Source organism: Podarcis pityusensis (assembly GCF_964106645.2).
Source record: "Podarcis pityusensis genome assembly, chromosome: 6".
Lineage (NCBI taxonomy): Eukaryota > Metazoa > Chordata > Lepidosauria > Squamata > Lacertidae > Podarcis > Podarcis pityusensis.
The window spans coordinates 49,850,034-49,877,709 of NC_138030.1; the positions used below are offsets into that span (position 1 = coordinate 49,850,034).

Below are 27,676 nucleotides of genomic sequence, written 5' to 3' on the forward strand. Positions count from 1 at the left end.
CTCAAACTCTTAATAATGTCCTTATCTCTCTCTGATAAACTATTGACAGTGTTTTCTCTCACTATTACTATTTCGTTACAATGCGTTTTCCTGCCATATTCACAAATTGGCTTGCTTCTTTGATTCTTCATCTGTAGAGAGTAACGGAATGATGAGATACTTAGAAGCTATTTCCTTTTTACTGGAAACGGCAAACTTTTATTCCTTCTGTTGGTTGGAACTTGCAAATTCTGAGTTACATATTTGGCATGGATGAATATATTGTCTCTTGTTAAATTATTGACTAATGTTCATTGCAGATGACTGCAATATGTGCAGGAAGGAGAGATTACTATAGAACCTGCACCACCACTAGCATGTATGGATGAAATTTTGTTTTTTGTATTAAGTTTACTAACTGGTAGTATAATAGCCTAGCAGTATCATAAATGGTGTGCACTGATTGCCGTCCTTGAGAAAACCACTACTAAGGTACATCTGCTTTGTTCATATAGCATTTTTATTCTAACATTCTAGCAGTTGCCTTTAGAACAACGAAGCTTGCAATAGAATAGTACGCTTTCTACATACCTCACCGTTGAGAGTAGGGGTAAAAATTTCACTTTAGCACTCTTTTTAGCATACAAATGAGTATTATGATGGCATTCTTCAGGTTTCGATGGTGTTCCCATCCATTTCTGAGAATGTTCTGCATAGAGCTTTGGGTTTTGCTCTGAAATCCCTCCGGACCCTACTCTGAAGGAAGTACATCAGAAATATATGTTCATGAAAAATAAAATCAAGTGAACAGTCAGCTTCCTTGGCAGTAGAAGTTCTCAGAACATGCAAACCGTTTCAACTGTCAAGGAATATTTCAGATGCTTTCAGTTTAAACAGCATTTTAAGGAAATAGAGTGAAAACATCTTTTCACAATTGTCATTTGGTCTGAGTGTCAAAAAGGACGTGGACATCTTTGAAAACATTCGTCTAAGGAAAAAAACAACCCCATAGAAAAATGTTTGGGGGGGGAGCCATAATAGTGAGGGTTTTTTACCTGAGGAAGTACAGTTTGGGGAAGATAAAAACAGTTGTTGGCAGATCCTATGCCTTTTTTAAAATGTGGGGGGGTTTGGGGGGAGTTATTGGGTCGTTGTTTTTATTTTGATTATGTATTTTGTGGTTTTATATTTTGATTTTATTCTGTGAACCACCCTGAGACCTCCAGGTATAGGGCAACATATATATTCAATTTATTATTATTGTTATTATTATTATTATTATTATTATTGGACCTGAAAATAATTCAGAATCCTTAAACCTGAATAAAACCCTTCAATTAGTGACCCTGTGATTAACTCTGATGGTTGAGATGTCTGGCCACTGTATCACCAAGGTGGATTTTCTATCACATTGGGATGGTAATTGAATTATTTCGAGCATCTTGCATAGTGTGAATTTCTGCAGCCAAACTTACTGACCTTGGTGTAAGTTAGGGCATTTGTGACAATCAAGTGACAATCTGCACTGCATGTAGACATTTAGCTCCTACAAGCCATTCATTAGCTGTTGGCCTTCTCCATAATACACATTGAGCTTTTGGCAAAGGCATGGTTGGTCACCAATAGCAATGCTGGAGAAATCTCAAAAGGGATTAATGATTTTTAGTTGCAGCTGCTGCCACATTCAGATCCCTTCATTAGTCAGCTTGGAATCTGACTTTAAGCAGCTTTACATAGATATATCAGTTTTGTTCTGTGAAAGAATCATTGGCTTTCTGGTTCTTGACTCGAGAATGTTTGCTGTCTCTGGATTTTCCATATGTACCGTATTTTTCGCTCCATTGGACGCACCCGACCATAGGGCGCATCTAGTTTTTAGAGGAGGAAAACAAGGAAAAAATATTCTGAATCAAATGTTGTATAAACTACTGTATTTAATAAACAACCGGTATATCAGAATCACATTACAGCCATGTAAAGTGAACAGCAGTCAACAATGGCATTAAGAACCATCATCACTGTCATTAACAAATGAAGAGAGACTTTAAGGTTTGAGTACTCTTCTAGTCTTCTGGGAACCCCAAGAACTCATCACTGCTAAAGTCAGAATTTATGAAGCTCAGTTGCTCACAGTCACTGACATCACTTTCTTCGCTATCTTCATGTAAAATACCATCTTCATATCCATCCAAAGCATTGCTAATGCCACATTTCCCCCTCTCAATCCTCTTCCTCCCCTCTCTCAGCGAACAGCCTGCCAGCTGCTCACAAACATTCCCTTTACTTGAATTACAGTCAAGAAACAGCCAAGCAGAGCTTCTCAGCGGCAGGCTTGGGAGGCTTTCCTTTTCCCCACTTTTTTCTCCACCCCCCCAAGCAGAACAGTCCCCTTTTCCAGCCTCCTCCTCTCCATCCCTTTCACCCAAACTCCTCAGGTGATGTCTACAATTTCTCCCCTTCACTGCTCCCTCTCCTTTGCCCTCTACCATGACTCTCCACTCACGGCAACCTATGGTACCTCATCTCCCTTCACCCAGCTTCTTGGTCCCCCTCCTCTCCGTCCTCTTCCTCCCCTCTCTCAGTGAACAGCCTGCCAGCTGCTCCAGACCTTGAGGGGAAGGGCAGGCTGCTGGCAGAGCAGCACCCCCCCAACCCCATTCAGCAGCCCAGGAGTGTGGGGCATGGGCGCACAGCCTGCCCGCTGCTCCAGACCTTGAGGGGAAGGGCAGGCTGCTGGCAGAGCAGCACCCCCCCAACCCCATTCAGCAGCCCAGGAGTGTGGGGCATGGGCGCACAGCCTGCCCACTGCTCCAGACCTTGAGGGGAAGGGCAGGCTGCTGGCAGAGCAGCACCCCCCCAACCCCATTCAGCAGCCCAGGAGCGTGGGGCATGGGCGCACAGCCTGCCCACTGCTCCAGACCTTGAGGGGAAGGGCAGGCTGCTGGCAGAGCAGCACCCCCCCAACCCCATTCAGCAGCCCAGGAGTGTGGGGCATGGGCGCACAGCCTGCCCACTGCTCCAGACCTTGAGGGGAAGGGCAGGCTGCTGGCAGAGCAGCACCCCCCCAACCCCATTCAGCAGCCCAGGAGTGTGGGGCATGGGCGTACAGCCTGCCAGCTGCTCCAGACCTTGAGGGGAAGGGCAGGCTGCTGGCAGAGCAGCACCCCCCCAACCCCATTCAGCAGCCCAGGAGCGTGGGGCATGGGCGCACAGCCTGCCCACTGCTCCAGACCTTGAGGGGAAGGGCAGGCTGCTGGCAGAGCAGCACCCCCCCAACCCCATTCAGCAGCCCAGGAGCGTGGGGCATGGGCGCACAGCCTGCCCACTGCTCCAGACCTTGAGGGGAAGGGCAGGCTGCTGGCAGAGCAGCACCCCCCCAACCCCATTCAGCAGCCCAGGAGTGTGGGGCATGGGCGCACAGCCTGCCCGCTGCTCCAGACCTTGAGGGGAAGGGCAGGCTGCTGGCAGAGCAGCACCCCCCAACCCCATTCAGCAGCCCAGGAGCGTGGGGCATGGGCGCACAGCCTGCCCACTGCTCCAGACCTTGAGGGGAAGGGCAGGCTGCTGGCAGAGCAGCACCCCCCCAACCCCATTCAGCAGCCCAGGAGCGTGGGGCATGGGCGCACAGCCTGCCCACTGCTCCAGACCTTGAGGGGAAGGGCAGGCTGCTGGCAGAGCAGCACCCCCCCAACCCCATTCAGCAGCCCAGGAGCGTGGGGCATGGGCGCACAGCCTGCCCACTGCTCCAGACCTTGAGGGGAAGGGCAGGCTGCTGGCAGAGCAGCACCCCCCCAACCCCATTCAGCAGCCCAGGAGCGTGGGGCATGGGCGCACAGCCTTCCCGTTGCTCCAAAGCTTCCCGGGGCTGCAGAGGGAAGCCGAGGCTGCCGGCAGACAAGCGAGGCTCTCCCCACCTCCCCCATTCAACAGCCCAGAAGCGCGGCGGATGAGCGCACAGCCCTCCCGTTGCTCCAAAGCTTCCCGGGGCTGCAGGGGGAAGCCGAGGCTGCCGGCGGATGAGTGCGGTTCTCCCCCCCCCCGCCCCCATTCAGCAGCCCAGGAGCGTGGGGCATGGGCGCACAGCCTGCCCACTGCTCCAGACCTTGAGGGGAAGGGCAGGCTGCTGGCAGAGCAGCACCCCCCCAACCCCATTCAGCAGCCCAGGAGCGTGGGGCATGGGCGCACAGCCTTCCCGTTGCTCCAAAGCTTCCCGGGGCTGCAGAGGGAAGCCGAGGCTGCCGGCAGGGGAGCGCGGCTCTCCCCCCCCGCCCCCATTCAGCAGCCCAGGAGTGCGGGGGATGGGCGCACAGCCCTCCCCTTGCTCCAAAGCTTCCTGGGGCTGCAGGGGGAACCCGAGGCTGCCGGCAGGGGAGCGCGGCTCCACCACCACTACCAAAGACCAGTCCAAGAGTGTGCCTCACTCCGGCAATCTGCCTCCAGGGACCACACATTCGCTCCATAGGAAGCACAGACATTTCCCCTTACTTTTTAAGAGTAAAAAAGTGCGTCCAATGGTGCGAAAAATACGGTATATCCACGAAACAAAATGTGCTTGTCTTGTACCATCCTTTATCTTGTGAGGAAAATAAGTTAAATACCTGCAGATTTTTCCCCACTGTTGACTTTCAGTAATGCTGCAAGTAGTCTTGCAGAGCTGAAACACTGATTCCAAAGCATCCAATGAATGTTTTATGTTAATTAGTTCACTGCTGTATTATGATATCTAACATGGAACTGTGTCTAGTCCTGTTCTGTCAGTCATTATGATTTGCTGCGTAACCTGTAGCCCTCCAGTTGCAATTATCAAGACAAAAGTAGTACCAGAAATGAGTACAAGGCTGTCAAGTGGCTGCATCCCACCCACATTTGTGGAGTAAGCCCAGCCCAAGATGTGTGACTGTATCTCATTGCAGTTTACTGTGTAGGCAGACCTGTAGTCTAGGAATTTGCTCACACAAATACATAGCCATCTTCAAATAGCTCAAGAGTTGTCACATGGAGGATAGAGGAAGGTTGTTTTCCCCTGCTCTGGAGGCTAGGACCCAAACCAAAGGATTCAAGGTACAAGAAAGGAGACTCCGACTAAACATTAGAAAGAACTTTCTGATAGTAAGAGCTGTTCCACAGTGTTGTACCCTTGTGCCCTAGGAGATGATGTGACCAAGTGCTTTTCCAGTAAAGAAATAAAGTTCCAAACACTTGTGCTGGGCATGCTTGGGATAAATCTTTCTCCCTAGGCCCAAATGTCCTCTGTGACTCAGAAGTGCCCTTTACCAGCGTTTTCTGGTTTGACAGCTGTGACTGTTCCTGGACTTGGATAGGCTGACCACTATAGTCCATGCACTGGTAACCTTGAGGCTGGATTACTGTAATGCGCTCTACATAGGGTTGCCCTTGTGTTTGGTTCACAAGCTCCAGCTGGTGCAAAATGCAGTGGCCAAAGTGCTGGTGGGGGCGTCTGGTTGAACCAAGGTCCAGAGCAGAAACAAGCGTATCATTGATTTCCTCAGCTGGCAAAGCTTATTTGATAATAAAAAGGAACCAAGGCTTCAGAATTGTTTTCTCCTTGCCAGTCCTGGGTAAGGGAAGGGTAATGATGGCAATGCACCATGTGGAGATGGGGAAGAAAAGGAGGCAAGAGTAGAAGTGGTATAGCTATAAAAAAGTTTCGCAACCCTTTAGAAAATTTGTTGCCACAGCTTCAGCAATACACATGCTGAATTGACCTGGGCAGGTATTTTAAAAGAATGTTGTTGTGTTACTGTGCTGTCTTAAACACAGAATATTTTTTCTGTCTAATGAAGATTAGTTAGATTTCAGAGGTATGGCTTGTAACACACTGCATATTCAGAATATGCTGGATTTTCTTGCTAAACTCTTATAATGAAGATTGAAGGGGAACTGTACCGCACTGTACAGCTAGCTAACTTGGCAGTTATAATGAAGTGGTTTGTATTACTATGTTTTGAATGACACAAATCTATTTACAAGGTAAAAACTGCAAATATGTTGTATAGGATTATGCTGCTGAAATGTAGTACAAACTGCACTGCAGCTTACTATTCTAGTGGCGCAGCAATAAAATTAATAGCATATTTGCAAAGCTAAGCAGGTGCTGGTATGGGTTCAAATTGGATGGGGGACCACATGTTGAGATTCCTTCATTTCAGGGGGTTAGACTAGATGACCCTCAGGATCACTTCCACCTCTACAGGAATAAGGACCCTGTGGCCCTCCAGAGGTTTGCTGAACTGATAACCCACATCAGCCTCAGCCTCAGCCAGCATGGTCATCCCAATGTTCAGGGATGATGGGAATTGTAGTCCAATGATATCTGGAGTGCCACAGGTTCTCCATCCTTCATTTAGTTAGCATTCTGTATTATAGAGAGCATAGGCACGCTACAGTGATTTTTACTGAGTGCCAAAGAACACATTTCTTAGGTTTCTGTGGCCACAGGAGAGAGAGGCAGATACAAGAGACAAAGACATATATGGATACAGTTTGAATGATTCTATTATAATTCACATGCCGGGAGGGAAGAGTGAATTCTGATTTATGACCGTTTCCTGTCTTATGTCCCTTTACAGTTGCTTTAGTCAGCAGATTCCTCGATGTGGGGAGTACACAGTGGTGTGGGTGTGTGGGTGTGTGAGAGAGAGACAAGAGGGAAATTGCTGGTGCCACACACCATCTCCCTGCTTAGGGGTTGGGGTTTTTTTTCAAGAGCTCTAGTTCAAATCAAGGTACATTTTGATGATCTCTTTCATGTGTGATAAAGTCTAAGGCTGACACCAGTACGGTGCTAATTTAACAAGAGGGAAATCGTTGGTGCCACAATGGTATAAAATTGTATTAATGCAATGAACTAAACTTACTTGTCATTTGAGTAGCACCAAACACATCACTTTTGTCAGGTGTTGCAACTGGAAATCATAGTGATATAACTGTTGCAGCCATGCTGGTATTGGCCTGAAATATTTTGTAGAGCTTTGTCGAAAGAAAACATCTGTAGAGAAAGTGGGGTGCTCAGGAGAGTCTCTTGTGGCCCCTTCCTTGCCCTACTGCTGCACAATTGCTTTATTTTCCAGTAGTTTCTGCCACTACTCTCTTTTGTCGCTCACTTGCAGCCCCAGAAAAGCAGAAAACTGGGGCTGTCCAATTAATGATTCAACTTGGGAATCCTTGACCAGTGTCCTTTGAGCCTCCAGCCAATCTCTCTTAATTTATGCAAAACATAAAGCCAGCTCTCCAGCCTTCTGCCTCTCCCCATGAATAGAGCAAATATCTGACTTTACCAGCTCTAGTCTTAGACTGCTAATAGGATGAAACCCAAAGTGAGGAAGGCACATGAGGATTCCCAAATCCTGAGATTGGCAATTGCACATAGACTCCACTAGTCCAGTTGTGAAACTTTATTAAGAATATTGGCAAGAGAGCAATAAGGTCCAACAGAAATTTTAAAAGCAAAAAAAGAACCCAATGACTCCAATACCAGACCACTTCTATCCTAATTACTAACAACACAATGATCTCAGTCCACTTAAGCGTAGGCAGTAAGGATAATCAGTTTCCTGGTAGTATGGAAGATGTGAAATGGGCACTGTGTGATAAAGGGAGGGGACAAAGCTGCAAGGGCCGTTCCAACTTTTAAAGACTCTCTCTCCTTGAAGGGAGTGGCCCCGGCTCTTTCTAACCAAAGAGAGCGACAGTCAGTTTGCCAGGTGTGTCACGTTTCCAACCTGCACCTCAAGGCATTCATTCAAGAGTTTTGAATACTTGGCGGAGATACCTGAGATACATGACAACTTGGTTTACAGGAAATGGTGGGAAGCCTTTGTCACAGCATCTACTTCCTGCAACTGGGCTGTAGGGAATTAAGTAATTCCACTTAGAGATAGATTAAAATGTAATGTTTAGGTGTTAGCAAGGAAGCGTTGACTGCTGTGGTCAGGATGGTCTCCTGTGGCATGTGGATTTAAATCACCAATGAATTTCTATATGAATAAGAAAGAAATACAGCAGCCTATTATAAATAATAGAATATGGTAATATTACTACTGCATACAACAATTCCACAGCCTTGACAGCACAGCTGTTAAGAGTTAGGATTTTAAAATATGTAGAATCCTTTGTCAACAGAGTTAAGAATGGCAACATTACATGGCTTATTTCTGCATGAGAGTATTTTGTGGGGGAATTTAATGACAAACTGTTCTGCATTTTGACCTTTCATAAATATTCTGGGCTTTTGCATCTTCCAGTGAATTGGTGAGATTCTCAAATTAAGACATGCAGAATCTTAATGGCTACTCTGACATTTTGCTAGACCTGGCTGGCTGAGTACCTGAACTTGATTAGTTTTCTAATGTGCTTGCTCTGCCAAGCCTGAGACACCAGTGTTCGGGGTAGTTTAGTTTTCTGTAAAGTGATTGCACTGCAAACCTCTTTCCAATTAAAAGGTGATGCTGTTCAAGTAATGGAAAGTTGTTTTATTGTTCCTGTCCCTTGGTATGCATGAAAGCAGTAAGGTTTTAGGAAAGTGATATAGCTTGTATTTTTGTAGCTCTTTATTTTATACATCAGGTATTTATCTTCAAAAATGTAGGAAAACTCTCATGTGCCTAGCTAACTGGGTGACAGAGAACATTGATCACAAAGACACCCCCTGCATTAAACATTGTGAGAAGGAAAGGTTTTCTGTTTCCAAAGATGATAGGGCTACTGTTTTAGTTTAAGACCAAAGTGATATGAGATGATTCTGGCCAGTTGTGGCAACCAAGTACGCAGGTTAATGCCCAATTCCAAGCTGATATAATGAGTAATTATTTTCCCCATGCAAACTAATTGCCTCCTTTTGGCTCTATTAATGCATCTTCCAATTAGGATATCCAGTTCAAATTTTAGTAAGTATGTCATAGTGGGAAGCTTTTGGACTTCCCATAGGCATCTGGTCACTGTGAGAACAGGATGCTGGACTTGATGGGCTAAGCAGGATGAATCAAGCAGGCTCTTCTTATAATGAGCTGAAAAAAGAAAAATTGGGAAAAATAATTGTCAAAACTATACAATGGGTAAGTTTGCTCACTTCCTTAAGATATTTTTTTCAAAAGAAAAATAAACCTCTAGAACACTGTATTTGGGCATTGATAATCTGTTGAGAAGGTAACTTGAAGTGTCAGAATTGGGGTATAGGGTGCAAGGTGCTGTTGAGGCATGCTGGGAAATTTACTTGCTGATTCCCATTTTCCAGTCTGCAGTAAAAAGTCTGAATAGAACTGAATAGTTGCTGATTGTGTCTCCATATTTGGCAGTAGATCACAAATCTGATTTATAGCATTTGCTTGGCTTTCAGCAAGCAGTAAATGCATTGCTTAATTATTCATGGCAGATGTATTATTGCAGAAAATTAAGACATCAAGAAACAAGTAAAAGCTGTTACCGAAGAAAGCGATAAACAAAGCTAAAAGTGGAAAGAGCTGTTGGGTGATACTCCTGAAGCATCAGGGGCTGGCCCTCAAGAATAGATGTTTCGCACCTTCTGAAAATAATTGGTTAAACTTCCCAACTCCTTAAGCATCTCACTCGTCACACTTAATTAATAGTGTTATATTAGCTCGCAAGTTAGATTTAATTTGTTTAATGTGTCATTTGAATTATCACATTTACAAATGTGAGAACCCCACCCCCACCCTGCTATTGTCACTTTCAGCACCGAAATGTGTATAAACAAATTCTCATTTTCTAGGTATTAACATCCTTGATTACTGTGAAAAACTTGTGCAGAATCTATCTTAGGAAGGTATTGCAAAATAAAATTTAAAAATGCCAAGGGGGTTTATCCTTAGTACTTCACTATTTTCCACAGCACTACATTATTGTGCCTTCCCTTTCAAGATGTGCACTGACGAGCCCTCCAGCCCCCCACGTGCTCTTGAACCGCATCAGCTCCAGCCAAAATGACCAATGGTCAGGAGCTGTAAACCAACAACATCTGGAATGCTGGAGGCTTGCCATCCCTGAGTTAAAAGCTCCAACTTTTAGAGGAAGGGAAATAGTTCATCCCTGGTAGTTTCACAGAACCTTCCTGGAATTACCGTATTTTTCGCCCTATAGGACGCACTTTTTCCCCTCCAAAAATGAAGGGGGAATGTGTGTGTGTCCTATGGGGCGAATGCAGGCTTTCGCTGAAGCCTGGAGAGCGAGGGGGGGGGTCGGTGCGCACCGACCCCTCTCGCTCTCCAGGTCTCAGGAAGCTATCCGCTAGCCGTGGGAGACGCAGCTTCGGGCTTTGCGCAGCGCTCCGCTAGCGGCTCTCCCACGGCTAGCGGATAGTAGCCTGTTCTGGGGGCTGGGGTCGGGGGAAGCGCAGGCTTCCCCCGCCCCAGCCCCGCACCTGGGGGGGGGGGGAAATAATTTTTTTTTCTTTATTTCCCCCCAAAAAAACTAGGTGCGTCCTATGGGCCGGGTGAAAAATACGGTATCTGGCTTGCTACTGCTGGAAAAGAAACAATTATATATATATAAAAAAGGGGTGCTTGTAGAGTAATTCTTGGCTGCTCTTATGTTCTGACACTAAGAATTGCATCACCTCCACTCTGATAACACCGTCACATAGACAGCTCTGTGAATGAACCAGAGATTATAATATTGGACACCAAATTTGGAGAGTGGGAAGGGGCTGGCTATATTGGTCTACTTATCAGATAGCTACTCATCAAGCTATGGCACTTCATTGCAGAAGATAAATGAAACAAGGTAGGAATAATAATAATAATAATAAAATTTTATTTATACCCCAGCCAGAGCCTGGCTCAGGGCGGCTAACACCAATAAAATTACACTAAAACATAATGGGCGGGGGTACAAAAAAACCACACCAGTTTATTAAAATACGGGTTAAAATACAATTTAAAATGCAGCCTCATTTTAATAGTAGCCCATAAATCAAAACCATAAGGGTCTGACTGAGTCCAAACCAAAGGCCAGGCGGAACAGCTCTGTCTTGCAGGCCCTGTGGAAAGATGTCAAGGGCCCATGTCTCTTGTGACAGAGTGTTCCACCAAGTCGGGGCCAGTACTGAAAAGGCCCTGGTCCTAGTTGAGACCAATCTAACCACCTTGCGACTTGGGACCTCCAAAGTGTTGTTATTTGTGGACATTAAGGTCCTCCGTGGGGCATACCAGGAGAGGCGGTCCTGTAGGTACGAGGGTCCTAGGCCACATAGGGGTTTAAAGGTCAAAACCAGCACCTTAAACCTGACCCTGTACTCCACCGGGAGCCAGTGCAGCTGGTAAAGCACTGGATGAATGTGATCCTGTGTCAAGGACCCCATAAGGAGCCTCTCCACGGCATTCTGCACCCACTGGAGTTTCTGGGTCAACTTCAAGGGCAGCCCCGTGTAGAGCGAGTTACACGGAGGTAACCGTGCCTGGAGGTGACCGTCGCATGGATCACTGAATAATACAGTATCTGATGACAGCCCAAAGAGGTTCCTAAAATAACTGTAGACATGCCTCCCTTAGGGACAGGGAAAGAGGCCTTGTTTGACACATATATGTGGCAATTGAGGCCTTTCTTCAGATAAGAGATGTCAAATTTCAGCAAGTGTGAGTGAAGGGATGTTGGGTCAAGAGTGTGGGAGGCTGGTATGGGAAATAGTGAGTGAAGTTAATAATGACTTGGTAAGAATTATGATGTTACTGAAAGAAAGAATGGTTAGGTGTAATAATCTCAAACCTAGTTTATCAATGTTTTGTGACATTCTATAGATACAATTTCCTACTTTTTGCAAAAGTTGCACTAGCATTTCTCAGTAAAGATAGCTCAAATGAAGAATCCCAGTACAGGAGATGTTTGGTTTCTTCCTCAAAATAGGTAGAAAAGCCACCCTGGTTTGCTAGTGTGGTTTCATTCAAGTGGGACTTGCCTTCAGTTGAAATGGATTGGGTGCCACATTACTAGTTACTATGTGAATCTCTTCGTTTCTGTCATTTAATAAAACTTGAGTCTGAAACAGAATTCTCCAGACATCTCTAGGGACAAATTGTTTAAAGACAAAGTTTGTCACAGGGAGAGCCAAAGAGGCGTACATGGAACATTAGCAAAAATCTTAGCCCTTCCTAGGTTTCCATGAATCCCTGCTCCAAACTTGATGGTGTTCCTTATAGTTTGCGATGGACTCCTGAGGTATCCCACAAAACATCAATATATGATCTAGGTTTGTATCACAAACCTAGTTCTCTTAGTCCCTTAGTAAAAACTCAAACATTTCAGCTGAACCTTTAATCCTTAGCATCAGGTCAGAATAAAAATGCTTCTATTATGAAGAACATCAAATATGTATTCTATAATACTTTCCGATATATACTAACACAATTGGAAAATTGTAAGGCTGTTTTGGAGGCATGTTGTTCAGGTCCTTTCATTTCTGCCCCCCTCTTCTCTTCCTGCCCCCTAGTAGCATGGCAATGTTGCTTCAGCAGAATTTGAATTATTTGGGATTTGTGTTTATCATAACCATAAATAAACAATCTGCTAGGCTAAGAAGACAGTACTTCATTGAAGGCTGTTTTATCTTTTTTTTTAAACACCACTTAAAAATATTCTCTGTGTTTAAAAATAGACCAAGTATGAGCCTGCGTATGTGCCTTGAAGACTGTGAAACTTGAACCAGTAAATGATTTGACATGTCTCAATAACATTTGGATCTAAAATACGTATGTGGGAAGCTGCAATAAAATTCATCTATTTATTAAAATCTACCCTGCTTACTCAGGCAATTAGCCTCCACAAAGTGATTTACAGTATAACCGAATTAGCATACATAGTTTTAAAGACAACCATTATAAAAACATTTTAAAATACAAAACACATATGAAACGTGTTAAACTTAAATCAGCGCTACAAACATCGCAATCCAGACCAGCAAACCAGACGGGAATAATAGAAACAAGGTTTGGCAATCTTTTGGGGCCTGTGGGCACACTTGCAAAATGACAGCACTTTCTGTTATGAGCACTGCACATATACCACAACCTGTTCTATTAGCTATAGGAGAATATGTCTTTCAAGCCCAGTTTCAGTGGAGGGTGGGTGGCAGAGAAAGTCTCTGAGTATCATTGGCAGTCCCTGAACTAAGGCAAAGGTCTGCTTTATTTAGGTAGGGTTTTGGCTGGCAAATCTGTCAAAGCTGATAAAAAGTACTCCTGGTAACGACTGCCACCAGTAGTATTGGATCCAAGAAGACCCCCAGGCTGTGGGCATGGCCATTTGGAGAAGTGTGGCCCCATGCAGTACTTCCAAGTCTGCAGATTCCCACCCTCATTACCTCCACCTTACCTGGATTAAGCTTCAGCCTGTTTGCCCTCTTCCATATCAAAATTGCCTGCAGACACAGAATATCCACAGCCTCACTGGAACAATGTGTGGAAACAAGAAGTAGACTTGAATTTCACATGCCTATTGATGACATTTTAGCTCAAACCAGGAGATAACTTCCTCAAGTGGCTTTGTATAGATAGATATTAAAATAAATGGGGGGCACGGTGGACTGCTGAGGCATCCCATGGGACATGGAGCAAAACAGTATTCCCGCAGCATCAAAAGGAGAAAGGATGGGACTTCCGGGTTGGCGCCATCGCCGAATGGCGGACTCCCTCCGAGCTCCGGAGGGAGTCGGCTCGGCAGGGGCTGGGTCCTACCGCGCCGGCGACGCGGGGACCCTTAAAAACCACGGGCACGGGGCCCGTGGACATGGGGACTCGGCTGGTACCGTCAGCGCCCTCCCGACTCGTGAAGGAGCCTTTTTAAAGGCTACGGATCGGGTGCCTGGGAGTGGCGTGGTACTTTGAGTCTATCGCTTCCCCTGCCGAGTGCAGCCGCATGCCATTCGTCGGAGAGCGCTGGCTTCTTCCATTTGAAATTCGGACATTTAACAAAAACCCGTGAGTAATTGGGTAACCGGGTACAAAAGGAGGGGGAAAAAAAGGAATTTTTTTTTTTCGGATTCGGCACGAGCGGGGGGGATCTAAAAAGGAAGTCAGTCCCCTCCCTGATTGTAAACATGCTAAAACAAGGACTGAGAAACCAAGATCAATTCAGAAGTTTATTGCTGACTAAAAATACCAAATTCCACGATGGAATTACTACAAGAATTGTGCTGGAGGAGAGTCGAGGGTGAGAGGGAAAAGGCAACCCCCCCCCCCGGGAACCGGGGCGATTCAGAGAACCTGGCGGAGAGAGATGGAGAGTTTGACAGCTGTCAAAGTAGCTGTCAAATCTTGAGAATATAAAGAGGACTTTGCTACAAGTATTTTGCTGGTTAATTTTGATACAATTGGATATAAATATGGATATAAAATGTCGGGTGGAAAAAGAAACAACAATTTGACTTTTGGATGAGAGGACACAAAGTTATTGCAATCCCTCTAGAGGGGCTTTGGGACATTACAAGCGGCGTATATGGAAAACTACTCTGGGATGTGTACTACTGGTCTTAGCTCCTGGGAAAGTAGCAAAACTGAAATATTTGTTTTGTCTACAGAGGTGACAACACAATAGAATCTTTCTATTTAAGTAAGCTCCTGAATAACAAACCTCTGTAGAGATACTAGATTTCAGAATAAGAATGGTTTTGCAGCTGAACAAGACAGAAACCTGAGAAAGTAAGAAACAAAAGAGTAAAGGACCAACTACGCCACGGCAAGAACAATGGGAGGAGTAACAATGATCAAGGGAAATTAAAGGCCTCGATTAGACTGGACTTTTGAAATTAAACATTATCAAAACAAGTAAATTTAAAGAAAACCGGCAAGATGAATTGAGAAAGTTTGGCTGTGGACTTGAGACCTCCAGGCCGACAACATACAGACTGATGGACATAGGGAATCTAAACCGGGGAAGGGAGGGGGAATTCTAGAATCCAAAGGCTATGTAATCAACTTCTGGAACCTTCTTCTATTTTCTATCTTTTAAATTTTTTTTTTATATATAACTTTGGTATTTTGATTTAACAAGTTTTGGGGAAAAAAAAGAAAAGGGGGAATTCGTGGAAGGAAACGGGGTAGATTTTGGGGAAAAAAATCTTTGTTCTATTTTGTTAAAGGTGAGGAGTGATGTTAAGATTGTAATTTAAATTGGCTATTAGGCATAACATATTAGGTTAAATTGGGAATGAGAACTTGTGGAACCAACGTAGGGAAAGGGGAATACAGTCGGGAGGGGAAGGAGGGAGTCCCAGAAAGAAGGTTATGAAAATAAGGGTTTAAAATTGGTCTCTTTTCTTTCTTTTTTTTCTTTATCTTTTCTATCTTCTTTATTCTGTTATTATTGGAAATTTTAATAAATATTATTTAAAAAAAAAACAAAAGGAGAAAGGATGGGAGGCATTATAACACCAGACTGTCAGGTGTGTGTGCAGGAGCCAGGCCCTGTGACCAATAGGACTGTGCAGGACTGGGGCCTTCCTACGTTTGTTCTGAAGAGGCAATGCAAGGCAAGGCACGGCCTCACAGGTGAGGCTGATTGGTAACTCACAGCACCTGGTGGCAAGAGTTGGGAAGGGATATAAGGGCAGCATTTCCCTTCAGCTCTTTGCCACAGCAACACATTCCCTGCCTTACTGTGTTTGACTCCTGACCCTTGGCTTCTTGACTCCCGGCTCTCTGACCCTCAGACTCCTGGCTTCTGGACTCCTGTTCCTGCTCCCACCCCACCATCTTGCCCCCAGTCCCGACGCCCCCAGCCGGGACTTCGATCACCCGTGAACCGAACCATGACACAGACACCTACCAATCTTTACTCTGTCTTGATGGCATAGTTTTTTAAGCTGTAAGTAATTTTCATGAATAGTTAGGAATAATATTAACAAATATACAGGAATAGTTAAGCCAGAGGAGGGCAATGAGAACCCTTATATCCCAGCACGATCACTGAGATCATCTGTAGGAACATCTCTGGTCTTTTCCACATTCAAATTCCACATTCTGTGGCTACTGAACATGCTCAATCTTACTGGGCTATTTAGTGGAGTTCTTCTGTAACTGTAGTTTGTTTTGTTTATAAATGATGTTTTGTTTTACGTCTGCAGACCTTGGGGCTCACCCTGAACAGTCAGACATCTCACTCTTGTTTCTCCATGACCCCATTTTGACTAGAAGTGTTGGCCGGGGTTAGTGCTTTTCTCTAGAGCATGGTACCAGTTTAATGTCTAAACCCCCCCCCCCCAGTATAAAATCATTGTTTGAGGTGTATTTTTTTCCAAGTTTGTACTGCAGTTTTTAATTCTTCTTGTTTGTAATTTGTATTATATTTTATATTCTATTTCTGTACCCTGCATGGATATTTTCTGAATGTAGAGCAGTTCTGAGACCTGAACTCTTAACTCATTAAATGATTACTTGTGAGGAGAGATGTTACCTACAAATGGCAACTATTTAGAAGTCTGTCAGTGGCTACTAGCCATGATAGCTGTACTCTGCCTCCATGGTCAGAGGCAGTATGCTTCTGAATACAAGTTGTAGGAAATTGCAGGAGGGGAGAGGGCTTCTTCACTGTTTACGAGCTTCCCATAGGCTTCTGATTGGCCACTGTGAAAACAAACTACTTGACTAAATGGACTATTGGCTCTTCTTATGTCTTTAAGGCAATTTCCCAGTTGTAGTAGGAAAAATTAATGAGAGTGTAAATAAATAAAATGTTGCATACCAGAGTTGTAGGCTACCAAGGGTAAACCAAGTTCCAAAATGATAATTGGGTTTTGGGGTGCGTTGGATGGGGGAGCAGCTCTTAATTTTTCTTAACTTTGTCTTAATTGTGCATTTAATGGCATCTAGGTTTTTATTTTCTTCATTGAAAAATAATAAAAATAAAGTTTCCCAAATGAAGTTTTGGGTTAAAACAGAAATCCTTTGGTCACAGAATATTTGTTTATTTAATGATAGCATTTAATGAATTTATCTTTCAGAATTATGTACAAAGCAAGGCATGACTTATACAGAACTATTTAAGAGTCATGGTTGTTTACCTAACCCACAGGTTAAATTCTTGTCTGAACCTAACTTTACATTGGAAGGGTGTGGTAAGTGATTAGGAGCAGGAGAAGAACATAAAAATATTAGCAGAAGCAATAAATCCATTTTGTGTCTTTATTTACCCAGAATGGCATGGAGCTTTTAAAGCAAAAAAGTACTCCCTATCTAAAATTATGCAAGCAAAACAGACTTTATAAGACTGCCTCTTTGCTGAAGCTTACACTGTTCTGACGTCGTCCTGATGTTTTCTGCAGAAGCTGCTTCAGTGACTAAAGTCTGACAGATGGCTTTAAAGGGAGCAATAACAACAAGGCTCCTTTTGCAAAACAAATGCTGCAATTGTGACTTGAGGTTGAGATGATTAATAAAAGTTTTTATAATTCAGGCAAAACTTGTTTTTCCAATTCCCAGGAGATCCAGCAGTGACAGACTGTCTGGAAGAAGTAACAAACTGACTGTGCTGACTGTGTGATGGATTAAAAATATATACGATAAGCAAATTTATCCAATCCAAAAGATATACTGTGGGTCAACTCTGGTACCATATCTGTACAAGTTCAGGGAACATTGCAGACTAACAAGGAAAAGAGCAATCTATCCAGCCTGGCCTTCAAGCTAATGAGGAGGCTGCTGGTAAAGGATGCTATTTGGTGGTGGTGTAATAGCATCTCCTTCTTGCACATCTCTGGTCATTGGCTGCATGCTGATCTGCTCAAACAATTTCACAAGAAAAGACATGGAACTCTGTACACTTCAACAAACAAGCTATTTGAATAGCTGAAAAATTGACCCCATTTATAAAATATTGGAACTTGAATGTTGATCTGAACTAATCTAGTAAGGAATAGAATAATAGAATCCAATTCTGTGATTCTATGTTCTTACATGGGGGAGAATTTAAAACTGGGGTGGGTGGCCTTTTATTTTTCCTACCGACATCTGCCTTAGCATCATAGAATTGTAGAGTTGGAAGGGACCCAAGGGTCATTTAGTCCAACCCCCTGCAATAAAGGAATCTCCACGAAAGCACAGCTCTTACTGTCAGAAAGTTTTTCCATATGTTTCATCGGAATCTCCTTTCTTGTAACTTGAAGCCATTGGTTTGAGTCCTAACCTTCCAGAGCAGGGGAGAACAAGCTTGTTTCATCTTCCATGTGACAGCCCTTAAGCTTTTTGAAGATGGCTATGAGATCTCCTCTCAGTCTCCTCTTTTCCAGGCTAAACATACCCAACTCCTTCAAGCGCTCCTTGTAAAGCTTGGTTTCCAGACTTGACTTAGTTCTACAGATAGACTGGGGAGGAGTAAAGCAGCTTCAGGCTCCTTTCCGGGACCTCATATGTATGATGTGCAAATCATACCAATGTGGATCTCATTTCTCTCTTACGCAGAAGGGAAAGGTGAGGCACTGTGACTCATTTGGTATAAGTTAATTTATGCATATTGAGAGCCATTTTCCATATATAACATCAAACCTTGGTTTACCAGTGAGTGCATATTTGTTAAGAAGCTGTAGTCAATACCAGCTTTCTCACAAGTGTATCTGTATGGAATATTTGCTTGAATACATGCTTATAGTTGCATTTCATGTTCTCAGGAGACTGTGTATACACTTAGGATTTCTTCTTATTGAGGAAAGCATCACATCGGGAGAAAATATAATATAGGAAAGTGGCTTCAATCTACAGATTTTTGATGCCAATTTTACAGCCTTGGAACACAACAGTTGGTCGGCCTCTGGGTTGACTGAAAGTGGGCCATAGTATCACATTGTAGTAACAGCAGTACAGAGCCTCATAACACCATAGAGCTTTTATGAATTAGAACTCACTTCATGCATTGATGAAGTGTGCTCTAGCCCATGAAGACTTATTTCACAAAATATTTATTTGCCTTTATTGTTGTAGCTGCAAAAGGCTAACATGACTAATTCTCTGGAATTTGTGATTAGCTGCAGATACTGCTTTTCTGATCGTTAAGCCTTAATAGTCTTGGCAAGCAATATAGTCAACTGTGATAGTGTTGCTGTGCTATTTCTGGGGTAGAAACAACTCTGAAGTGCCATTTCATCTCTGTGGGATGTTCTTTTCTCCTGTTTCTTTCATTATAAGTTGGCATGCAGGCAGTTAAGTATCAAAAAATGTCTGCGTAAGGCTTTCTTAGTTCAGTGTTCCTGCATTACAACAGCTGTGGCTTGCTCCGGATGGGACTGAAGCTAACCATCCCACCCTCTTTGCCCTTCTTTCCATCTCTCATACTTAAATATGGATAAAGATTGGAATTTGGTCGAAGAGAAACCTCAGTCTTGTTTGTCGGGGCACCTTATTTTTGTCTAGTACATGTCAGTTTAAAGTGCTGACTCTGAGGGAAACTAATCTTTTTAAAAAGATTAGAACAATCAGAGCTTATTTAATGATGCATAAGGAAGACAGACTTCTGCTGAAATGCATCTTAGAGAAATCCTCAAAATATTTCTGTGAGCTGCCCCACATCAAACGCAGTGACGCCAGATTCCGTGTGTGTCAGTATGACCTCCACATAGAACTTCAAAATCCTCGTCGTTTCAGTTTGACTGGAGATGCTCTGGCTTAAACCTCACAAACGAGCAGAGATCAAAGTACTTCCCTGGGAAAACTTCTGTTTAAATATATTGATGTTTTAAATCTAATGCCACAGATGTTTTCTCAGTCCCCAAAGAGCACCCTTGCAGAAATAAAACAACTTGCATGTGTAGACATCTGCAAGAGAAAAAGAAAAGAAAATCTGTCCTTCAGATGATTTCTTACAAGTCCTAGAAGTATGGTATTTCTGGTTCTTTCTCTTTTTCTGTGTGAAGGTGTATTTAAACTATTAGATCTTTAGGCACCAGCTCGTTGTTGCACATTCTCCTGTTTCTAGAAAACCACTTTGTCCACTTACCTTTCGGAGAGAAGATCACACAATGGGAAATTTAGGCAGTAATTTTGTACATGCCATGCATCCTCAGTCTAAAAGATATTGGGGTAATTTTGATATTGCTTATTGACGGGACATAGAAAATATTGGAACATAATAGTACTTTGTGCCACCCTTCTATCTAATAGTTTTTTCAGATTTTTTCAACCCAACTGTTTTAAGCACTGTCTGTGCTTAAGCACTAGATCTTAGGACTGCTTTATATATATCCGAGTGTTTTATTGTTAAACTAAGCAGGAAAATGGTATTTGGAAGACCATTAATAATTACTAAAGCAGCCCCAGATTTGGTTGGGTGGTTCAAATCAATATTTGACATTCACATTTAGACACATTGCCTTATTGTTTTCCTGTCCCACTTTTGCTCAGCTTCCAAAAATCTCTTGCTTGTCCATTCCATTTTATAATGATATCACAGCTCCGATTTTTCTTCTGATCTTCTGATCTTTTTTCCCACCTCTACATATACTTCAGTAATCATTCTCTCAGATCCCTGCTTCTGATCTTTCTTCCCACACAACTTTCCAGACCTCACCTTCTCTGCTATGTAGTTTAGTCTAGGGGCTTTCAAACAATAACATCTTTAGCCTATTCCGTGTATAATATTAACATTTAATTATTTGTACTTGGGGCTTATGGGCTGTTAGGGGTAGTATCTCTTGTGGGGGGTACATTGTGCTCCTTCTGGGGTAGTTTTGTCCACCTTTGATCCTCACTCTGCAATCAGCCCTCGCCTGTGGTTCCTAGAAGCTCCTAGAAGCATGTGACAGTGGCCATACCCTGGGAACAGCTTTGACTGGCTAGCTAAAGCAGGTGAGAGTAGCCAATGGGCCTCAAATCCTCCGTGAATTAGGGTCTTCCCCTGCATGCGGAGACAGACTCCAGCAGATGGCGCAGGCGAGACCAATAGTGGGTCCAAAGGTCAAGAAGGCAGTTTCTGCACCTGTTGTAGAGGGAAGTGAGGGACAGATGGGGCTTGTCAACCTGGGAAAGTAGCCTATCCAGGAGGTTGACCCCAAACCTCCTCTGCCTTGCAGGATATCTTTGGGAGAAAAAAGTTAAGGAATAAACCCTACACAAATCTGGAGAGGTCCCTTAAGATGGTTGGATGGCACCATGTATGCCTCCTTCCAGCAACTCCTGTACCCAAGGTGGTGCCAAATGTATTGCTCTGCTTTCCTTTGAACTACATCAGTAAGGCCATGAGTGAGAACTTGGCATCTGGGTAGCCCAGTACCTCCATACACACTGCTCAGGCTTGTGTTGTGGGGAGGTCACTTTGGTGCTGATAACTTGTTGGTTTGTCTTTACCCCCGGAGGCACACTCCATTGTTCCTCGAAACAGGCAGATGCCAACAACAATTTGTACTTATAGCTCACTCTTCACCAAATGATCTCAGGACAGGCTACAGAGATATCAGGACAGGCTACAGAGATATCATAATTAGAATAAATGCTATTTACATTAATTTGAAACTAAGACTGTCAACAACAAAAAAGCAGCACAGTACAGCAGTGCAGAAGAATAGAAGATAACCACTCAACTAAAGGCCTGAATAAAGAGGTGTGCCTTGCTCAATCACCAAAGAGGATACAATGACAATATAAAGAGGGGAGGTTGTCCCACAACCTGGAGGCCACCACAGAAAAGGCTGTCTCATGTGCCACAACCTTTTAAACCACAGAGAGTTTTTGGCACTGCAAATAGAGTCTCCCCTGCTGATCTTAACAAATGAGTGGGTTGATGTGGGAGGAGGCACTTCTTCAGATATTTGGAGCCCAAGTTATTTCAGGTTTTATCTGTCAGTATTAACACCTTAAATTGGGTTCAGTGGTGAATTGGCAACCAGTGCCAATTAAGACCAGTGTAATGTGTGTTTGGCCAAAGATGCCGACTAACAGCCTTGCTGCTACATTCTACACTTGTTTCAGTTCCCAAATATTGTTAATATGTGGATACTGCAATAATTCAGTTTGGAAGTTATTAGACTATGACCAAGCAACTTTGCCCAGAAACATCTGTACCTGGAAAACCAGCCAGAGCTGGCAGTAGTCACTCCTAGCAGTGACTATTCAAGCAGCAGAGGTGGCTCAAGGAGTGCATCCAAGCTATACACCAGTTCCTGCATCTGGAATCAGTCATCTTCTGACAATGTGATCAATCAGGACATGGGACATTTATTCAACCAAGATTTCCACAAATCTTAATCTGTCTTGATTACGACATTCCTGTACCCACTTTCATTTACCTTGGAGTAGGCCCCATTAAACATAGGCACTTTATACAATTGTACTGTAATTTAAGTGCTGATTAGTGACATCTAAATATTTTAGTGTGTATCGCTATAGGTCAGTGTTAGTTTTAATTTCCTTCAAAGTTATCAATAGTTTAGTTGTTTTGCTTTTTAAAAAATTTACATCTTGCTTCATCCAATCAGGAGTCTCAAAGCAATCTATAAAGACAATAAAATGCAAAAATGTTTTTTAAAGATCAGTTAAAACAATACAGATGTAAATGTTGATTAAACACACCCACACCCTCAGTGCTATTTCTCAAGAAAAAGAGATGCTGGAACTCATCATGAGCACCTCCCTTTTGTTCTCTTATAATGGCGCCCACCAGAGAGGGGCTGGAACAGAGTTCCAGTGAGTTTTGGCTGAAAAAAGCCCTGACAGCATAAAATATCCACTCAACACGAGAATGAACACACCAAAAATATGTGTTTATTAGTGTTGCTAGCTGATTTGGGGGTCTTTAGAATGAAATGCAAGAGTGAACATTAATACAGTAATTAAATTAATCATAGAACAGTTCGCTCAAGTCTAGCATTATTTTTATAGCTGTATTTTATAGTGCATATAATCAAAATAAGATAAAAGAAAAGCATGTTATTGCCAAAGAAAATAGGATAAATGCTAATCCAGGTTATTTTTTAGAAATGGTGTGGATCGATATAAGGATTGCAGATGATGTAGTTGTGTTTCCAAAATGAAATTAAAATGGTCATAAGTGCAGTAGCTGCAGCAAAGGAATTGTTAATAGTGTGAGGAATGGCAAGTATTGAAATAAATGTTTGTGAGTTTTTACGTTTACCAGAAATGTGACAGTGTGAGAAATTAAATTTTTCTGATTCAGTGTTTCAAGTGGAATATGGCTTTGCTGACAGGAAATAAGATGTGCTTCTAAGAAAAGTACATGTTTTTGCTTCTTAATGCTAAGCCCAGTTGGCTTCGCAGACGTGCTTAAATGTGTATTGGTTTGTAGAAATGGCTGCCAAAATAATTTTAAAATAAGATTTGAACACATCATCTTAATGTTGATCCCTGCTCTTTTTTCCTTTCAGACAAGAGGTGGCAGAATATGTGCTCCTGGGTTATAGTTCAACAAAAGTTCTCAAGCTCAAATTATACCTTATCAGAAATTACTCTCCCCATTCCATTTAAAAGCCAAAATGCACTTGGATAGGTCACCTTAGGGCAGAAGAAAGATGAATGGATGGAGCATGGTTAACCCATTCCTCTTGGTTGTTTTCCAACTCAAAAATCACTGTCCTCTAGTTGTTTTTTGTCACCTGCAAAACAAAATGATTTGATAGCCCCTTTATCTTTCCCCCCATGGGTGAAAAGGGGCCCCCAGGGAAAAGGATTGAGTAGTCGCTTTCATCTATCCACCACAACTTGTGACTTACCCACACTGGTTTTGGCTACTCAGAAAATGTGGAATTCTGTGTAGATGTACAATTTTCGATATTTGTCAGATGCTTGTCATATGCTTTATCCGATCTGCATCCAGCCTGTGAAATATGGTCTGTATAATAGATTGGAATAATCATAGTGCCACAGTAGCAGAAATGTCAGCATGGGATTCGTGCAACATCATTTTTGCTTAGAATGAGTTTGCACTCATTTTGTCTAAGTCATGCATGATGGGAGCATGAGAAACCAACCATAGGTTGTAGTTCATAGTCAGTAGAAGATATAGGAGCCATCCGGGCAACAAGTCTTTAGCCTCACACTTAAGGTTTTAATTAACTGTTGAATTACATTGTGCTACAAGTCATGTTTCCTGCTTGACCTGTGTCATGCTTTTTCGCGCAATAGACCCTCTATGATAAGCGCATTGGACTTCATGCTCAGCTCAGCTTCTGCCTTGGCAGTGTTTCCCAACATCAATCCCTTTGAACTCAGACTGAGGGAAATCCATTTAAGGTAAACAGATTAACACATTTTCCCATGTCTAACGTGAGAACTGAGAGTCTGTCATTTCCCTAAAAGCATTGCATGTGACAGGCCCCAGATGCTGAGCTTCTCAGGGCAGCTGTCTGATTTACTTGACTGGATTGGGTTTACAGCTGGTGTCCGGCTGTTCTTTGTTATGTTTATCTGCTATCTCCTGGGCTAATCAGATTAAGTGATAGCATTATCTTGCTAAAGATCCAATTTCCCCTGAGTCCAAGAGGTGTGGTCTTTACAGGACTTTATAGTTGTTAAAGGGGTGTGAGTCTGCTTTGGGATATTAGTGAGAGCAGTAAGGAATAGCAGCTGCCTCAGCATCAGCTCAACCCCTGTGCTATGCTTAGAAAAGAGAGGTTAGCCTGCACTTTGGGGTGTATTTCTTTCTTTTCTTTCCTCTAGTAATTGCTGTCAGGAAGTTGGCAAGGATTCATAGGTAAGGGCATACAGGGTCCCTTAACATGAATGAAATTCATGTGGATGGTTGACTCTTACCTGTTGCTCAAGATTGTCAGCCTTGTTTTCACTAAAGACTCCTGAGTAAGTTTAGCAATCATGCTAATGCACAATACAGGGGTGGGGAAACTCATCAGGGCCCGCAAGGGTGAATGGGCATTCAAATGGCTCATATAATCATAGAATTGTAGAGTTGGAAGGGACCACGAGGGCCCATGATTTATCTCAGTCCTGACAAACCCTAAGCCATAGCCACAGTTGATCCTAGCTTATCACTCATGGTTTGTCTGGGGGAAACAAAACGTGAACACACACGTTCGTGCATATCAAACTTAGCCATAGTTTGGTGTACATATGAACTGGACCATGGTTTTCTTGCTTCCCTCAAATGACTTGAGAGGACTGATGACTGCAATTCTTAAGTACCGTATTTCTCTCTCTGTAAGACGCACCTGACCATAAGACGGACCTAGTTTTTAGAGGAGAAAAACAAGAAAAAAATATTCTGAAAGAAACAGTGGATGTATGATTTTTGTGGTTCATGTTGTGGCCACAGACATGATATGTGATTTGATGGTGAGTTTGGGGTAGCCCAATGCAAAAATACTGAGAATCCATGTGGATCCGTGCTTTGTAACCACGTTTTTGCGCCATTGTGGCCCCACAAAACAGTGGATGTGTGTTTTTTTGGTGCAGGCTATAGCCATGGACATGCTATGTGATCTGATGGTGAATTTGGGGTGACCCAATGCAAAAATCCTGAGGATCCATGTGCTTTTACCTCCTCCCTCCCAGGCAGCCTCCTTTATCGCTAGTGTCCCTTATCTCCCTCCTGATCGCTTGCCGATCAGCAGCTCAGCGGCTTCCTTTCGACACCCCTTTCCCTCTTGTTTGCCTTAGCGTCTTTTCCTTAGCTGGAGCAGTTTTTTGCTCCTCCTTTTCTTCTAATTTCTATCCTCATTGCTTGTTTTAGTATTCCTGTCTCCTCTCCTTGCAAGTTTGCTGTCTTTACCTCCCCCCCCTCCCCCGGCAGCCTCCTTTACCTGCAGCCTTATCTCTCTCACGATCGTTTGCCAATCAGCGGCTTCGTTTCAACACCCCTTCCCTCTTTCTTACAAAAAAAAAAAAAAAAAAAAAAGAGCACAATCTGCTTTTCGCCCCTGAGCAATTCAGCTCCAGGGACCATGCATTTGCTCCATAAGACACACAGACATTTCCCCTTACTTTTTAGGAGGAAAAAGTGAATCTTATGGAGCGAAAAATACGGTATAATCTACCACATAAACACATTTTTTTTATTTAGTAAGTTCAGATTAGTTCAATTTCTGGCCTACACCTTATCATGCCTCAGGGCACATTATTCTAGTTTTAAATTAAAATTGGTACATGCAGCAAAAACAAATATCCAGTTACCCAGTGCCTGCTTAGCTTGCTGTTAAAATGGCAGTTCAATGAAGGCTTCATACCTGTTCCAAAGAGTACTCAAGTCTGGACTTGGATCTCTCTCTAGGGAAAGGGAGTTTTGCAATTGTGGGACAGCCATCACATCTTTCTCTACATATCTGTGCTAAATTCCTGTTTTGAGCTTGGCACATAGATAGTATAATCAAGACAACATGTCTGGTTATCTCCTGAGTTATGAAGGACCCAAAAAGTCAAGGACCTTATAGGTCAAAACCAGCTATTTCGTTTGTGCTTGGAGGACCATAGAAAACCAGTGTAGACTAGAACACTGAATGTTGCTGCATGCTAGCTAGGAATGCTTGGTTTAAAAAAAAGAAAAGAAAAAAGGACAGAGACTTTCTCATGTGTTTTCCCCCCCTGAGTAGTATATCTTCCTATGGAAAAAACCAGGTTACATATCTGTATATACATTGACTTGCTTCTGTTTAGGATGCTGATTCCCAGTAACCCTTATTTGATAATGGCACTTGCAAGTACCTGTTTTATACTTCTGTTCACTATTGTGGAATGGGGTCAAGAATCTTAATTTCATTCTGCTACCGCGACTTTGAAACCTTATCTTCACTGAGAAATATTCAATCCCAATGACATTTTCTTTGCCAATTTTGTTGGTGATTCAGCACCTAGGGGGGAAAAGTAGGTTAACTACAATGAGTTGGGAGATTTTAAAAAATAATGTCAATGAGTTCATGCAATATGCTCAGTAAGATCCAAGTCGAGCGAGCCCCCTGACTCATGCAGGAAGCTTTCCAAGCTGAGTGTGTGTGCTGAAGTAGCATTCTCAGCCCTTTTGAGTGCATTGTGCTGGCATTCTGGGGAGCAGTGCTGGCATGAGAGCCGCTCCCAGACTCCCTGTGCCAAAAGGACACCTTTTCCTGCAATATCAGCACAAGTGAGGAGAAGTCAGGCAAGGGTGGAGGATTGCCCACAAGCTGTGTTCTCATGTTTTTCATTACAGGAGTTGAAAATATATGAAGCAATATAAACAAGGCAAGATAAGAAACAAGAATTTTCTGATTCAGACCCAACAGGACAAGATACCTTTCACTGTTCCGACTTCCCCCTGGGTCTTGTGGTGATTTCTGAACCGATTTGCTTCCATTCCCCACGGTTGCTTTGATACACAGTTCATAAAAAAGCTCAGCTGAAAGTATTTGCAAGGCCTCTTTCATAGATGCAGGAATAGAGTCTCTCTCTACCTCCCTCCCCTGCTCACCCTTCTTATTATGAAAACTATAGCTAAAATCACACTGTATTATTTCATTTGGTACATAGGTTTCTCCTTTCACTTTGATTTTCTCATGGGTTTCCTTTTCGGCTCCTGCTAGAACCCTACCTTCCAGATACTCCTGCTTCCAATTTATTGACATTTGTGCATTTATTGCATGGTATATAGGTCAAGGTGAGGTTCTGCAAACTAGCAGCAGCAGTTCTTTCAGATGTTCTGGACTTTGCAGTCTCTTTTGCTTTATCACTTTCTTACATGTGCATCAACTTTATTTGGCATCCCTGCTTCATAAACTTATTAAAGAAATGGCAAAACTATTAGGGAGGTTTAA

At 43.1% G+C, this 27,676-nt stretch overlaps 1 protein-coding gene and 1 long non-coding RNA gene across 13 annotated transcripts in view; both read left to right on the forward strand.

The window, feature by feature from the left end:
• PTPRF (protein tyrosine phosphatase receptor type F) overlaps window positions 1–27,676 on the forward strand; it is a 479,704-nt gene that overhangs the window by 191,083 nt on the left and 260,945 nt on the right. The gene's annotated exons all lie outside the window — the stretch shown is intronic.
• LOC308479148 lies at window positions 25,097–25,542 on the forward strand. The gene is made up of 2 exons (XR_013987503.1): window positions 25,097–25,196; window positions 25,350–25,542. It is a non-coding gene; the product is annotated as an uncharacterized lncRNA (long non-coding RNA).